Source organism: Chanos chanos, chromosome 6, assembly GCF_902362185.1.
Source record: "Chanos chanos chromosome 6, fChaCha1.1, whole genome shotgun sequence".
Classification (NCBI taxonomy): domain Eukaryota; kingdom Metazoa; phylum Chordata; class Actinopteri; order Gonorynchiformes; family Chanidae; genus Chanos; species Chanos chanos.
The window spans coordinates 18,495,784-18,511,283 of NC_044500.1; positions in this window are offsets into that span (position 1 = coordinate 18,495,784).

Genomic DNA, 15,500 nt, shown 5'->3' on the forward strand with positions numbered 1-15,500 from the left:
CTTGTTCACAGTGCCCAAGAATAAGATATGCTTACCGCTAATCTAGATTCCAGAAACTGATGGAAATGTTCTGACTAGACCTCATTGTCCTCAAGTAGGTTTTGGTTACAAACCACTGCATAGCAGCTCCCCATCTCAACTAAGCAAATATTAGCAATGCGCATGCACAGGGGAATTGATGATTTAACAATACCCCTTCATGGCATTTTTCTCAGAGGGGAACAGAGTCTGTTAATTAATGAGAATGGTTAACTAACTCCTTTTGGCTCTGGCAACAGCAAAATCGTGCCAGAGTGCCAAAGCCAAACAGATGCGTAAGGCAGCGAAATGGAAAGAAGAGCAACTGATGTTTACGTCTCCCTGCTCTGTTTAAACACACCGTAAGCCATGTCTCCTCAACTTTTCTTACCTCCTCTGATTTTCTTTCCCTTTCATTTCCTGTTAATTAGATTGGATTTCTGTAGCTGCCATCTTAGCATTTTCTAGGTCAACATGTCTCAGGAACTCTGCTTGGAGCTGGGTGTTTTTATTTAGAGAGCAATCCCCAGTATATGTGTACGGAATGAATGCTCATTTTTTTGTTTCTCTACGCTGGGTTTCTGAGGTGAAATACCCTTGACCACATGTGACTTGAGCTTTGGCTATTGGCAATTTAGGGAAGGAGGTTATGTATGCGCCCACTGAAAGACACAAGGACAGCCTGAGCTTGCCTGCCAGTCCTCCCGTCTAGAGTGTGGCTCAGGTAGGAGGTTTTAATTGGATTCCCCTGCTGGCTGGAGCTCTTCAGATGCGAATGGGTCTGGAGCTGAAGAAGATTGGCGGGAGCTCCTGCAGCTGAGCCTCGCAATTGTTGGGGGGAAACTCTCACCTGATGCCAGAGAGACGCTGGGCTTGAGAGCCAAAGATGGTGCTCCTCGTGTTCCGCACGTTCCAGCCTCTGTGTGTGTGTGTGTGTGTGTGTGTTTGTGCGTGTGTGTGAGAGAGAGAGAGAGAGAGAGATCTTGTTTTTTTTCTCTCTTTTGCAAAAGGCATGATTAGATAGTTTTGTATCCACCACGCAATCTGTCTGGGAAATACCACTGAAAAAAAGGAGAGGAAAAAGAGATAGGGAATACAGACAGTTTCATGTAGTCAGTTCAAACAATTTTCAGTGTCAACAATTTGGGGGCAGCGATTGCTCAACAAGTGCTGTACTGCTGGGACATTGCCACCCTCCCGTTCAGTTGACTGGGCAGACAGGACAGAGTTGTCAATATCAGGCCTGCTGGCCATTGATTGGTTGGTATTGATCAGGGATGGATGACTTGGGGAGGGGCCAGGGGTAGGAAGGCCCCAGTGCCCAGAGATTGTTTAGGGTCACTGACAAATTCAATTGCCTATCAGGAGAATGATCATGGGAGCAAACGTCTGTTGTCAATACAAGGGCCGTGCCCTGTGGTAGCTGTCACTCAGCATTACTCCAGCCGCAGGAGTGTGTATGTCTGTGCGTGGGAGGGCTCAGGTCAGTGGGGCAGTGGAGGACAGACTCTTGCGCCAAATTGCCCCCCACGCAAATACTGAATCCTACAGTCAATATACTGGCTTCAGCAATCCACACCCGGGCCTCCATGTGTTACCACTAACTGTGCTATGCAGGTTGCCCAAGACTTTTGCTTATTATGGTGCTTAGTCCTCTCCAAAACCTCTGTTCCGTAATTGGTGAATATGGAAAAAGTTTGATATTGACAAGTCACTGTTTCTCTCATTTTTATGTACGACAGCACATTTTGAGCTCAGTCAGGTGTGTTTCCATTAGACTCCACTGCAGATTACATCTGCTGTCCTGGACATTTTCCTTGCTTTCTCAATGTGCTACAGGGACATTCCACACAACGTGCGAATATGATTCCCACGTTAGCTCACGTAGCCTTAAAACCCAGGGAATAATAACAAGCGTTAGGCACATCCCTTTAGCAACCTGCAGAGTTTTTCAACTTTGTCACACGATTGTTTTGGGGGGGGGCGGGAGTCTTCTCCCCCTGCTTATCTTTCTCTCTTTGGGGTGTCAGACGCTCCTCCTGACTCGCTGAGGACGGGAATCGAAAGTGTGGCCTAGGGCTCTTCGTTAACTAATTACGGAAAACAGGAGCCCCCCCCTTGCCCCCCACCCTTCACACACACAAACAGAGACCCTCTCCACACCCTTCCACACCACTGTTTTGTGCTTTTGATAAGGCCAGCACTCTCGTCAACAAGCGCGTATTTAATTAGTGTTGATTGTTGTTAGCGTGTTCAATAGTTATTAATTAGGGCTGGGAGGGACCCTTGAGTTGATTGCATGCCTGGAGCTGTGACGGCTTGTGTTGTTTCTCACTCCGACACGGCACACTGGGGGGAAAAATGTGTGAGAAGGTAAAAAAAAAAAAAAAGAAAAAGAGAGGGAAAAGGAGACACAAAAAGGGATGGAAAGAACGAAAGGTCATTTTCCAAGGATTCTTACAAGCTTTGTTTTGATATGTTTTCAGAAATAGAGAATGAACCTATAAAAGAGTGCATATGAGAGCGATGGTCTCTTTTCATATTTTTGGTTTTTAAATTTCCCTTTGGTTCAGAATCTGCCTGACACAATTCTATGTGAATATATATATATATATATATATATATATATATATATATATATATATATATATATACACACACATATATTAGCGCCTTGGATGTTTTTTTTTTTAATTGAGTAGACTGTGTGGAATCGCTGAAAAAATGTCAGGTGTTTTCACCACATTGTAACATTGTGTTTGAATTGTGTTTGAACAGAGTATATTGCTTTGTTACTTTGGACTGTATACCAGAGCAATTTTGTAAAACATTTGATTATAATTCTCTGAGAGAATCATCTCAATGCCTCAACCTTGGCCGAAAAACACTGACTGGCATGGATATACGATTCTGTATTGACACAATGAAAGGCTTGAATAAGAGATTTAATAACATCATTTAGATTTAATAACACTGCATTATTTATGCGTGCAAAACCAAAATCATAACTACTGATAAACACATCATAATAGCATCATACTCATTACATTTTTGCATGCTGTTAGTTATAGTCAATTAGTGCTGGTAGTGTATTTGACTAGAATGTGGACTGAACACTCCTGAACACACTTTGTTTACAGTCTTTGTTTGTCACCAGTTGTCTGTTGTGTTTGACTGGCTGAAATATGTGATAAGTGTTTCTAAGCTCGTGAACCACTGTCTGCTCAGCTGCTAATGACTGTTGGCTTCTGCTTTCCTCTAATCCAAATAGCCTTCACTCTCTCTGGACTATGCCAGTCGTAGATTAGCTTGACCACACACACTGGGTCACACCATGCTTTGTCCAAAGCAATTAGCTATGCAGATGCACTTAGAAACTAAAGACAGTGTAGAGGGGATTGTCATTCCACTCACCCTAACCTGGGTGGGTTGAGCTGCCGGTTTTACATCGCCTTCATATGAGTTCTCTGTACTCAGAGCTCCTGGATGAGACAGAGCTGTGGGCCATGTCTAACACAGCTATGCATATCTGGAGAACGAGGGATGAACATGAGGTAAATTTCTAGATGTATGTGTATTTTACAGTATACTGATGGGAATGCAGCTAAAAATACCATTTGTGTGTGTGTGTGTGTGTGTGGCGTGTGTATGTGTGCCTGTGTGCATGCATGCGTGTGTGTGTGTGTGCGCGTGTGCGTGCGTGTGTGTGCGTGTGTGCGTGCGCACATGTGTATGTGTATGTGTGTGTGCGTGTGTGTGTGTGTATGCAGAAGGAATTGTCTTGAGGTTCATTCAAAACTTCTGCTGTGGGGCTTCAGTTCCCGCGGCTCAGCTGAGCGTGGGTCCTCATTCGGAGGCGGTGAGCGGCTCTGCCTATTAAAATGTAAATTCCCTCTCCATGCAGTGCACCCAGACTGTGGAACTCAGCGGGTGAAGAGGGGTGTGTGTGTGTGTGTGTGTATCTACAGGACCTATTTTCCTGCCTGGTCTATTCTTTGGACGTGAAAATGTGACAGTAAATTTGTATGTGTACGGTCACTGTTGATTAGCGTATGTGTGCTATCTGAATACACATGAGCAGGAAGAACGGACTATTATAACTACACAACTTCAAATCACTTTCTAAATGGAAGAACCCCTAAAGCATTATTAGGAACATGTTAGAGATAGACTGGCCATTGTCTGACTCCTATTCCTGACAAACAGAAAATAACAAACTCCCAGAAACAATGACAAAAAGTAAAACTCCCATATATTAAAGATATTCAAGTTAAATTTGAAGGAGTTTGTTTGCCATTCCTTTGTAAAATAAATTTGAATGTATCTCTGTCTCTCATTCGTTTTAATGATCTTAATTTTTGTCATGCTACAAGCTGTTATACGCTGTATGCTCTTTGTTGGAATAACTGAAAACTGCTTTAAGATTTCTAAAATGGAGATGCATCCACAGTGTTCAGAGATGCCTGTATCTGCTGTAGTCTAAGTGTTTGCTGATTAAAACAGTTTTAAGTATCAGTTGATATGTCTGTCTGGACAGACAATTCATCTTCATGTTGTATCACATGATGAAATGTTCACCTCTTATTTCCTTCTATACATCCTGGTGCAGAAGAGACGTTTACACTTGGAACAGTTAAATACCAAACATAGTTTATGTGATGTTGCTGGTTCCTTGTCGTTCCAAAACACAGTATTAGATCTCTTCCACCAACTGTACGAGTTAATCCGAGTAGTTTGGTCAAAGAGGACCGTTCTATCTTACTGAAAAATTAAAAAATCAACTGATCAAAAATTCACCTGATGTCTCCATGGCAACCCCATCAGTTTTTTTTTCTCAAGTTTAACTGGTATTCTCAGTTGGTTTCTTCAAACTGAAAAATTCACACATTTGTCAGCTGACCTTTGTTTCTCTCAAAGCAAATGTTTTTTTTTTCCTTTTTAATGGTACAGTTAGCTCTGTGAATTCCCATTTTCTTTTAAAGGGTAAATAGTTGAAAAGCAAACATGGTTGAGGCCATTTCTTGCATTTGAAACATTAAATCACAAGCTGGGTGAAAATTCTTGTGTTGACACAATGCTTTTGTTTGAAAACTGTTTTTTTATCATTCACATTTGTACATTTTGTTTACTGGGGACCTCTTTCTAACAACACTGGTCAAAGACACTGTTTTAAAAAGGCCTTGAGAAATATGTGAAATATGAGAAAGGCTATTTTTTTAAAGAAAATATTCACAACGTGTTTTTGAGAATATTTGTTGAGTAAGTTGTCACTACCTATCAACTGCAAGTAGTATAAACATTGTGTTTCCTCAACTTGTCAGTAGGGGGAGCTGTGATGTTGTTGTATGATGCCTTCGAATTTTGGAGGGGGGGAAAAACCCTCTCTTTGTGATTTATCTTAAATATGCAATGTTTAACTGGACATGAATATTGATGTGACCTACTGAGTTATGAGGAACAAATAAAGCATATAGCATATGGGATAAAAAAGTAATGATTATTAGATTGCTACTCCAATATTCAAATTTGATAGGAGTGGGTGGTATGAATTGAGCAGAATGCTTTGGGTTGGATTTGAAGCTTTGATGAATAAGTTGAACTTGAAAGTGAGTCAAAAACTGCAGCAGAACCAGTCAGATTGATATCCATTCACCCTGGATTGCTATGTCAGTCTGGGCCCGTAGCAATACCTGTTCTAAAAGAGCAGCACACTACCCTTAATGTCCTCTAATACTGCACTGGTATGGCTTAAAATTAGTCAATGACAAATCAGTGATCATGTTCTGTGACTGAACAGAGTGAGCCGGATTTAAAAATTTTATCGGTATGCAACAATTTGTTTTTTTTGGAAAAACCATCATAGCTGTCTGGTAGGAATCCCAACATCATGCTATGATGCCTGTTTTGACTTGAAATTCTGGATTTTTCCCCTCTTTCTTTATATGAAACTGAGGCTTGAAAGCGTATTTGTCTATTTTTCGTTTATTTCACTCTGTAGTTTACCTCACTGGCTGTCTGGCCATACAGGGGCAGTGGGTTACACAGGTAATGACCTGGCACTTATAAGCATGAAACAGTCGGATTGATTGACTGACGCTATATTGAGCTGATGGGTGTGATGGCTGTGGGTCGGGATGGGGTGGGGGAGTGGGGCATAGGGGACAACATTGTTATAGTCCAGGCTTGCCGTCCGTTTGAACGGACACTTGCTCTCCAGCTACACTTTCCACCCTGCAACTGAACTTACAACCCCCCCCCGCATAAAGACCAAATAAATCAAAACAATGTTCAGACATAGAAACAGACCAGGAAAAAAAAAAATCAACATCTTGTCTTTTTTTCTCTCCTTAAGTAATTGGATGGAAAATGAATTGGCTCATTTTAGATGCATTGCTGTCAATTGTCTCACAATAATTGGCATTGATTTAGCTGTTACACTCTGATTTAGTCAAGGCCCTTGTCAATGTATTGCCCCCACTCACTATGAGAGCACTGTAGAGGATCTCTAACAGTGCCTATATTTCAGCTATACGGATCTTTATCGCAGGATCAGCTCTTTGGAGTCAAAGCCGTGATATCCCCATAAAATGTGCACAATCTGTAATGTGTCTGAAACGATCATTTTGGGTGATTCTGCGTGATATAAAACATTTTAAGCATGTAATTTGAAAGCAATGTCCTTTGTAAAATCTCTAGAATTCTAGAATTTGCTAGAATTCGCTGTTAAGGAGAACCTCATAGAATAGACTGTGAGTTATTTTTGGTGTTTTGTTTACATTTGAAACAGGCGTCTTTTGATTCATATACGCAAATTATCGGATGCTCAGCATGCTAAAACTTGATGAAGCATACAGCATAAATTCACACAGAGCAAACAGTGTGTCAAATCTGACAGATTTGGGAAAGGTTTTCAAACGGCTGATTCTGAGGTGACTTTCATGAGGTCTTTTGCATCAAAGTCTGTTTTAGTTTCTGTAGTTTCTAACTGTTGCCAAGATGGTGGATCCTGAAAGTGAAGAAAAAAAGGTCTAATTTGCATCAGTTTCCATTATATTCATAAAGTTAAAGAGTAACTTCAAGTGTAAAGCTGGGTCTGTGGAACTCTGGTTTTTACTAAGGACACCCTGTGACTTTAATTTAGCAATGGTGCTATAGCGCTATTGACCGTGAGATTATCACTTTGTAATCTAATCTTAGCACTATGTCAAACTGAATTTCGTAGAGACATATGTCTGACACAAACCAGCTGACTGATGAGTGATTTATTTACATAGTGTGTATTTGTTTTTGCATATTCATCCTGTCCAAACTTTGCATCTCTGTGAAGAGATGTGAAGAGACTGCTCTTGGGGAACATGTTAATCTGCCCTGTGGAATGCACTGTAGTCTTTTTCATTAGGATTATGTGAGAAATGTGCACAACCTTCCTGCTACTGGGCCATGGAAGTCTCCAGAGAGTGACTGTTAAACTCATTTTGGGGGGTAGACTGGACTGGAGATTGCAAAATTTTTTGCCCATTTTCTTTGAGAGAGAGAGAGAGAGAGAGAGAGAGAGAATGTCTCGAGTACAGTTGTGTAGGCATCAAATAAAAAAAAAAAGAGAGAGAGAAAGAGAAAAAAAAGACTCAGAATATCTTTTAAGTAATAGGAGGTAATTTTAGAAATAGCACTGGCACCTTTTTTGAAAAGAGTCTCCCATTCTGCTTCAATTGCTCAAATTCAGTGAGTAACCGAACATTCAAAACTCAAAACTCAAAACTCAAAAAAAAAAAAAAAAAAAAAAGTGGGGCTGAACGATTTTTTTTTTCAGGCCTTTTGAACCTGAAGTTCAAATATCATTGTTTGAACCTCTTGTTGAATGGTAGTCACCAAACAGTGTTGTTACTGCTGATTGAAAAAGCACAAGGACCCTCATAAAGACACTGTAGTACCCTAGAAAAATGATATAAAACGCTAGCCAGTCCCTCTTGTCAAAACGCTGTCACACATTCGCAGTTTCCCGAACCTCCCAACTCATAACACAATTATTTTATATACAGAAAAGAGAGAGGTAAGGCTTTATTGTCACCGGCCCTTTGATTTACAATAGAGATGTCTGGGATGTTCACCATAAATATCTGGGTGGCCTTGAATTATTATTGAGCTCACTGGAGGTTTCCCTCTCTACTGTTTTACTCTCAGTGTCTACTGTTCACTCTTTGTATCGTATGTTAAAACGGGCCATTAATTTACTGGGCCCTGCTTCATTTAAAGTGTCCAAAACGAAGTATTTATTTTGGCTGTTAGAATGTAAGGATATTGAAACCTAAGCTTGGTTGTCATTCTTAGCTAAATATGTGAAATAGTTACATTTTGTGTGAGACTGAATGACCTCGTGGTGCATACTGTACAAAAATGTGGCCCTCTGTGGTGAGTTTTAATATGTTGGTGATCATTTTAATTGAGAGAGTGAAGAATATTTCATGTCATACTACTTATAGGCTGTTCAGAAAATCTTGTTGTTATTATGTTTTTGCAGTCTCAGAGTCACGTAATTGTTGGATGCTTTATCAGTGAAAGAGCTATAAACCTCTATTTTTTTTTTTACAACTCCAAATCTTTTTCAGTAGCCTGCCTGCCAATGTCAGAGAACCAGACAACACTAAAAAAAAACCTTTCACAGTTTTCACTATGCCTCACAAATGCTTGGCACACACAGAAACGCATGCACACAGGCACACACACAAGCTGTTCTTGAAATAGTGCTATTCTTCTACCGGGTTATAAACTTTCATGACTTTATTTTGTTGGTATCATTTCATTTTGACCGGTTCCACTTTGGCTTGTCCGTTTTTGCCCATTGTAAAATGTGTTAAAACATTTCTGTGAAATACACTTTAAAATAAAGCTAAAATAAGCATAATTTAAACTCATTTCGGTGTCTGAAAAAAGATAAACTTATCTTCCATTTCAAACATATTTTTAACAGTAAGCATGTGGTTCGTTATATCCTTCATCACGGTGACAAGGAAAATTATAGCATGGAAAAAAAAAATTGTCTTCAACATTTAGCTACATATGAAATGAGTCTGATGGGACTGATGTAGATTGTGAGAATGTTGTTTACCAGTACAGCACGTTCCATTTTATTTCATTTCCTTTCCAATCTCTTTCACACTTTTACATGTCTGGTGTGTATTAGTTTGGCGAGAGAAGCTGTGTGAGTCAAAATTTACTCTGTGTCTCTTGATAATGACCCAAGGCAAGACTCCTGTGGACTTCCCTCCTTGTTATTGCATGTAATGTGTAAAACTCTCATCAGTCTCTCCACCCTACCCATCTGGAACACACACTCACACTCTCACACTCACACTCACACACACACACACACACATATACATATACATACACACATGCACACACATACATACACACGCACACACATAAAAAAACAAGACTCCAGCAGGTTCAGCGCAGTTAAACACTTTGTGATGCATTGTGCTTTAATTTGGACGTCCTCCGATGTTTGTGGCTTGCAGAGGGGTTGCCCGCTGACAGTAATTTCTGCGGTTTATATGGCTTCTGCCTGAGCTAATAGCACCCCTCTTTTACTCTGTGTTTAGCCCAAATACGACAGGAGGGAGGGAGGGAGGAAGGGAGATGTGGTGGGGGGGTGGTGTGGGGGAGTAGGAAATAAACAGCAGTTCCTATTTACCCTGCCAATTTCGCTTGACGGCGCACAGTGTATTGAAATGAACTGGGCCCCTGTCTAATACAGGAGAAAGGCCGGTACCGGCAGCGGCAGAGATAGATTGTAGCAGGCAATTACGGCGGTCTGGCCTCTGATTAGAGAGCTGTCCGCTCGGCAGTCAACCTCACTGCTGCCTCTTATCGTGATGAAGCTGGGATTGGCCTGGGCTTTGTTTGATTGCGTACAGACACGTTTACTGAAGCTCAGTCCGCATTGCCTGTTTCTTCATCACGTGTGTGACCTGCTTCTGATCGTTCCCTTCTGTTTTTTGAGATCTCTTTTACTTTTTCTTTCCTTATCTCTATCTGCTCTCCTTCCTATGTCTCTCTCTCTCTCTCTCTTTCTCTGTCTCTCCCATACACTTCCTCCCTCCATTCCCTATTCAGCTTCCCTTCTTTTCTCAGAATTTCTATCTTAGCGGTCCAGATTTTGACAGTCTAAATATTCAGATTACAAGCAGACCCGTAAACCCGCCTGTGTTACAGAAGCTGACCAATGATGACCCGGATCTGTAGGGCATGTTTCCACGGAGACCGGTAAACTCTTAAGTTCAAAGCTCCATGCTCTGTATCCAGGCGAGAACTTTGAGGAGAAGGTCTCCCTTTCATGTCTGAGAAGTTCCTGAGTGCCATGCTCCACAGTTATGTGCTGTGAAATGACAGTGGGCCCCAGGCTCTGGTAACGGCCAAACGATCTCTCCTCTCATTTCTCTGCGTACATATGTGTGTACAGCCCATGTGTGTGGTTCATTAGAACGTGACCTTTCTGTTTCTAATGCCGTCTGCTTTTAGCACCGATGTACGTAGCGGTTGACCGTCGTGGTCTTTATCGCCTTAGGGAGGAGCAGTCATGGATGGTGTTTTGTCCTGTTACGGCATAAAACTACATTGCGTTGTAAAAACGGTGGTAAGATAGCATTCAAGAGCAAATTACTTTTGAAATGGGAAAGGGAATGCCCCCCTCCATACACAAACACACACACACACACGCATAAATACACACACCTTTTTTTTGTCACAGATTTGATTTACCCCCAGTGAGAAGCTTCCTCACTTGGGTATCATTTTCTACATAAAACAAAACCCCAGGCTGCAGGGAGAGGAGCTGACTGTTGGAGTGTGTCCGTAATGAGAGTCTGTATAGCTGTAGTTCTGAAGCTCTTTTTTGTCCTTTCGCTACAATGGATTTGCAATCATCAGCATTAAAGAACAGTCCAGGACAGATAAAAGCACAGTAATGTTGTGTGTGTAATATATGTTTATGTGTGTATATACAGACTGTTGTCCGGAGTCCACTCCAGCTGTGGTGAAATGCAGTGCTGTAATGGTTCAGAGTGATGGTTTATTGACTACAATACCCATGTATCCCAGTAAAGGATGTGTGAAAAATGTAAAAAAAAACAAAAAAAAACAAACCCCCACCATAATATTGTGTTTTACTTTCTAGAATATCCCACCAAATAGGTTTTACTGCCCTTTTTCTCCATCTCCTAACATGTATACCTAGCATTAACATGTATTCATCTTCCTTACAGATATTCACATACGATCCTGCATGTTCAGAGAAGATACAGGCTAGCTGGGCATTTGGCATGGATAAAGAAAAAAATGGTTAAGGTTTTGGGTATCTCTGTAAAGCCTGGAGGGCCAAAAAGGTTTAATTTCCTTATCGCTTTGTACACGTGTGTTATTATTCCTTAAATACCCCCCCCCCCCCCTTTTTTTAAGTTGCTCTGCTGACTGTGCCTCACTCTCTACCCTTCAGTTGGAGCCCACTCACCATTAACAAACCATACCATGCAAAACTCGTGTGGAGGAAGTACCATCCAGAGAAAACTGCATGTGCTGATCCCTGTTGTGTGTTCACCGGCACCCAAATTAATCCTCAACAATTTTTTCTGCACCAGTTGTGGCACTGATAAAAAAAAAAAAAGTCCTCTGCATTCAAATAGCTTGCTCTCTGATAGCATTAAGGTCTTACTGTATTAGACCAGAGTCATGCCTGCGCGGTGTGGAAGAAAACCACTCTCTCACTGAGTCCCACCACACTTTAAACCTTTTCCTTCCCTCCCTCTCGCCGCTGTTCTAAACAAAACAACAAAATGGCCGACACCTTTGGGCTTCCCTTGTTTCAAACGAGTACGAGATTGGAAATTGCTTTCTGATGCAAAAAAAGAAAAAATAAAATAAGAAAAAGAAAAAATTTGATAAAGTCAAACAGCTCATGGGCTCTGGTACATTGACTTTTACTGGGTTACAGGCAAGGGACATACACACTTCATTGTTCTCACTATTTCTTGTGTTGGTTTCAATGCAGAGACACAGCTGTTTAAAGTAACTCTTTGCGCTACTCTCTCATTCTAAAAGACAAGAATTCATTTGCACTTTTTTTTGAAGGGGGCAGGATGATTAGAAAAAGAATAGCATGAGCTTCCACAATGCAATCAGATTGGGTTGGCATATCACCCCGTCTTCATAGAGGATGTGTCACATTAATTTGGTGCTAGACGCTGAAAAGTCTTGGGCAAGCTTTAATGGAGCTCTTTTGCCGCTGTGTTTTCCGATCTCTTGCTGCTTGGGGCGGGGGGGGGGGGGGGGGGGGGGGGGCTGCGGGGGGGCCGTGCGGTCAAGGCAAGGTGTTGGAGTACAATAGCTATCACAGCTACCTTGGCAATGAGGACGGCTGGCTCGGAGTGGAGAGATGCCGCGTGGGGGGTACTCAGACTGGATTCGAATAACACCCACTTGAGCTAGCCTATTATTCCTGCCATAACAAAACCGAATAGTCTAATGATGCTTCTTCTTGGCCCTCTTCAAAGCTATGAAATTCACCTATGAATGCCAAGCTGACACAAAGAGAGAAAATCATGTCTCCTGGGCTTCTTCCTCTTTTTTTTTTCTTCTTTTTTTGCCCGCTTCTCCAACATTAAAGGGGAGGTTCACTCGTTTTTACAAATGGGTCCATTATGACACTTTACCTGGGCCTTTGTCGGTACCACAGATGGTTCTCTGAAACAGTTTTTTGGGTTTTTTTTAGTTCATGGTAATTTTCATCAAAAATGCTAATTCACCATTAATGACCTTAAATGCTCCTAAAACAACACAGACTCACCAGGCCTTTAATGGCAGTGGATTTTTCTACACTCAGTCCATAAATAAACATTGTTTAACTGACAAAGGGGTTTAAAAAGACCCATTGCAAGGGAAGACAAGGCCTTTCATATCATGTGTGATCTAGTTACTGCCGGTCTTAAATGTTCTAACAGGAGGAACAACGAAGCAGTGTATTTTACGACGGTGTTTAAGACAAGATGCCTTAGATGTCTTTGCTCCTTCGGCTTGCAGAGGCCGTGCATTGATATTGGATTTCGGCATTTAAACAACAAGAAATTTTACTGAGTATACTGGTTTACTGAAATGACCCATCCGAAAAGATACACTGATGATTACAACTCATAACCTTCTAATAATGTCACATGCCAACGTGAAAAAGACTGGGCTCTACCCCCTGAAAGAGTACGCTTTTCCAAGCACTTTACGGCAGAGATAGACGACTGGACCAGGTTTGTTTCAGACTTTTATTTAGTCAGCTTGAGCATGGGTGTGCTGCATTAATTAGAAGTCTCTCCTTGATCCTTTGTGATGCACATGGTCATCTGTGCCATGGGGTTTCAACTTTTTCAGCTGGAACTCAATGCTAAATGCATCCTGGGCTTTGTTAACGTCTGTGGAATATCTTTCAGAGGAATATCTTTCAATGGAATATCAGATGTAAATGAGTTACCTTGAAAACTGTTGGCCCTGTTTGTTTGTTGTGTTAATAGTGAGTCAGATGAATCCAGATAAAATCCAGTTAACACAGAGGCAGAATTGTTTGCTATCAGCTATTCATTATAACAGAAAAAAAGAGGTTCATAGTGTTGGCTATTTAAGACAGTGAGTGTTTGCTTTGCTGGATCATCATCTTATCAACGAGCATCATTATTTTCTTTTTTAACCAAACCTCCATTGAAACAGAGGGTAAGTGAATAATTTTTTAAATGATTCCCAAAAAGCAATTTTAATGATAATGCGGTTAGACTTTGTAAACTGGGCCTTGAAACATAGTACGCTCCTGTCTTTCCTCATCTGATAACATGATATTAAACATTTACACACCTTACTGAATAGATGAAATACTGCCTGTATGATGTATGAATGAATATATATATATATATATATATATAAAATGTAATACACACACACGTACATATATATACATATATATGTCATATATGTATGTTTGTATATATGTTTGACTCTCAGAAGGAGGAGGAGAGATTTCAGTGTGAGGTCCACAGATCTCTGGTTGTCAAGAGCCTTTCAAAACATTCACAGAGATTGTAAGTTTGGCAAGGCATGTGAAATGGGTGGTTTGGAGGGAGCACTGATCGGCCACTTGAGGGAAAATGAGCAGGGGTCTTTTTTTTTTTGAAAGATAATGGTAACAGCTCATCGATTGGTAGCTGGTCTGTGCTGCTGTTATTAGCCGGACGAAAGAGACACACTCAAGACGGTACGTGGGTTCCCGGTTTCGAAGGTTTCAGACATACCTAATTATTTGCCCGGTCGCTGACCCTGCTATTCAAAGACCTGCAAATGCCATGGGCATCAGTGAGAGGTCCTGCCTCTTCAACATATTTCAGCACTGTGGAGTACACTCTAATGACAATACAGCAAGATTGAATTTAGATGAAAAAAGTACTCAAGCAGTTTTCATGCTTTATATTGTCATATAAGCTGACTAACCTTTGTGTAAGTGTGCGTGTGTGTATGTGTGTGTGTGTTAATTTCAACAAATTTGTGGAGTGTGTGTTATGAATGTAACTTAGTATTACAGCTCAATTTTATGTTTAGTTTGTATGTTTTGCAGTGAATGTGAATAAGCACAACACAATGGACAAGTAAAAAAAAGAAACGAATACAAAAAAAAGTTTAAAGGAGGCTTTGAATTAAAAAAAAATATCGAATCGAATTGATTTGATCTACAACAGCAAAACCTGAATGTATAGCTTTGAATGATACAAATCAGAGAATCTGTGAAGTTTTTCCACATTGGAACACACACACACACACACACACACACACACACCCAGTCTGCGGGATTTTTTTTGCATTATGTGCGGGGCAGAGTGGCCACACTTGGTGCCCAGGGCAGGGAGCGGTGACAGCGTGTGCTGAGTGAAGCAGCAGAAGGAGAGCTGCTGGCGTGTGGCTGCAGTAATCTGCATGAGAAAGCTTACTGCGGTCGCACGGCTTTGACGGAGGAGTCCACTTGAATGACATTTACAAATTACCCTGCCGAAAGTGCTCCTTCCCCTGACCCGTGTGTCTGTGTTCTCCACCCTGTGAGATTTGCAAGCATTTTGTCATATAATTATAGCAAATCCCCTGAAAATACCCCCCTACACACACACACACACACATACACACACACACGCACACACAGCTGAATAGTAATATATGATGAGAGCCCTGTCTATATGGCCAGGATTCTTGACAAACAGGAGAGATTCAAAGCCACAGAAAAAGCAGAAAATCAACAAGAGGGAAGGAAAGATGACTCAAAGATGAGTGCAGGAAAACAGATCCGTCTGGAAAGTCTTGAGTTTTTTCTTTTTCTTTTTCTTTTTCTTTCATGCATTGCGTTGGATATTGTTGACTCATGCGATAATACCCTTTTATTTATGAATTGATCTATTACTGCCCAAATT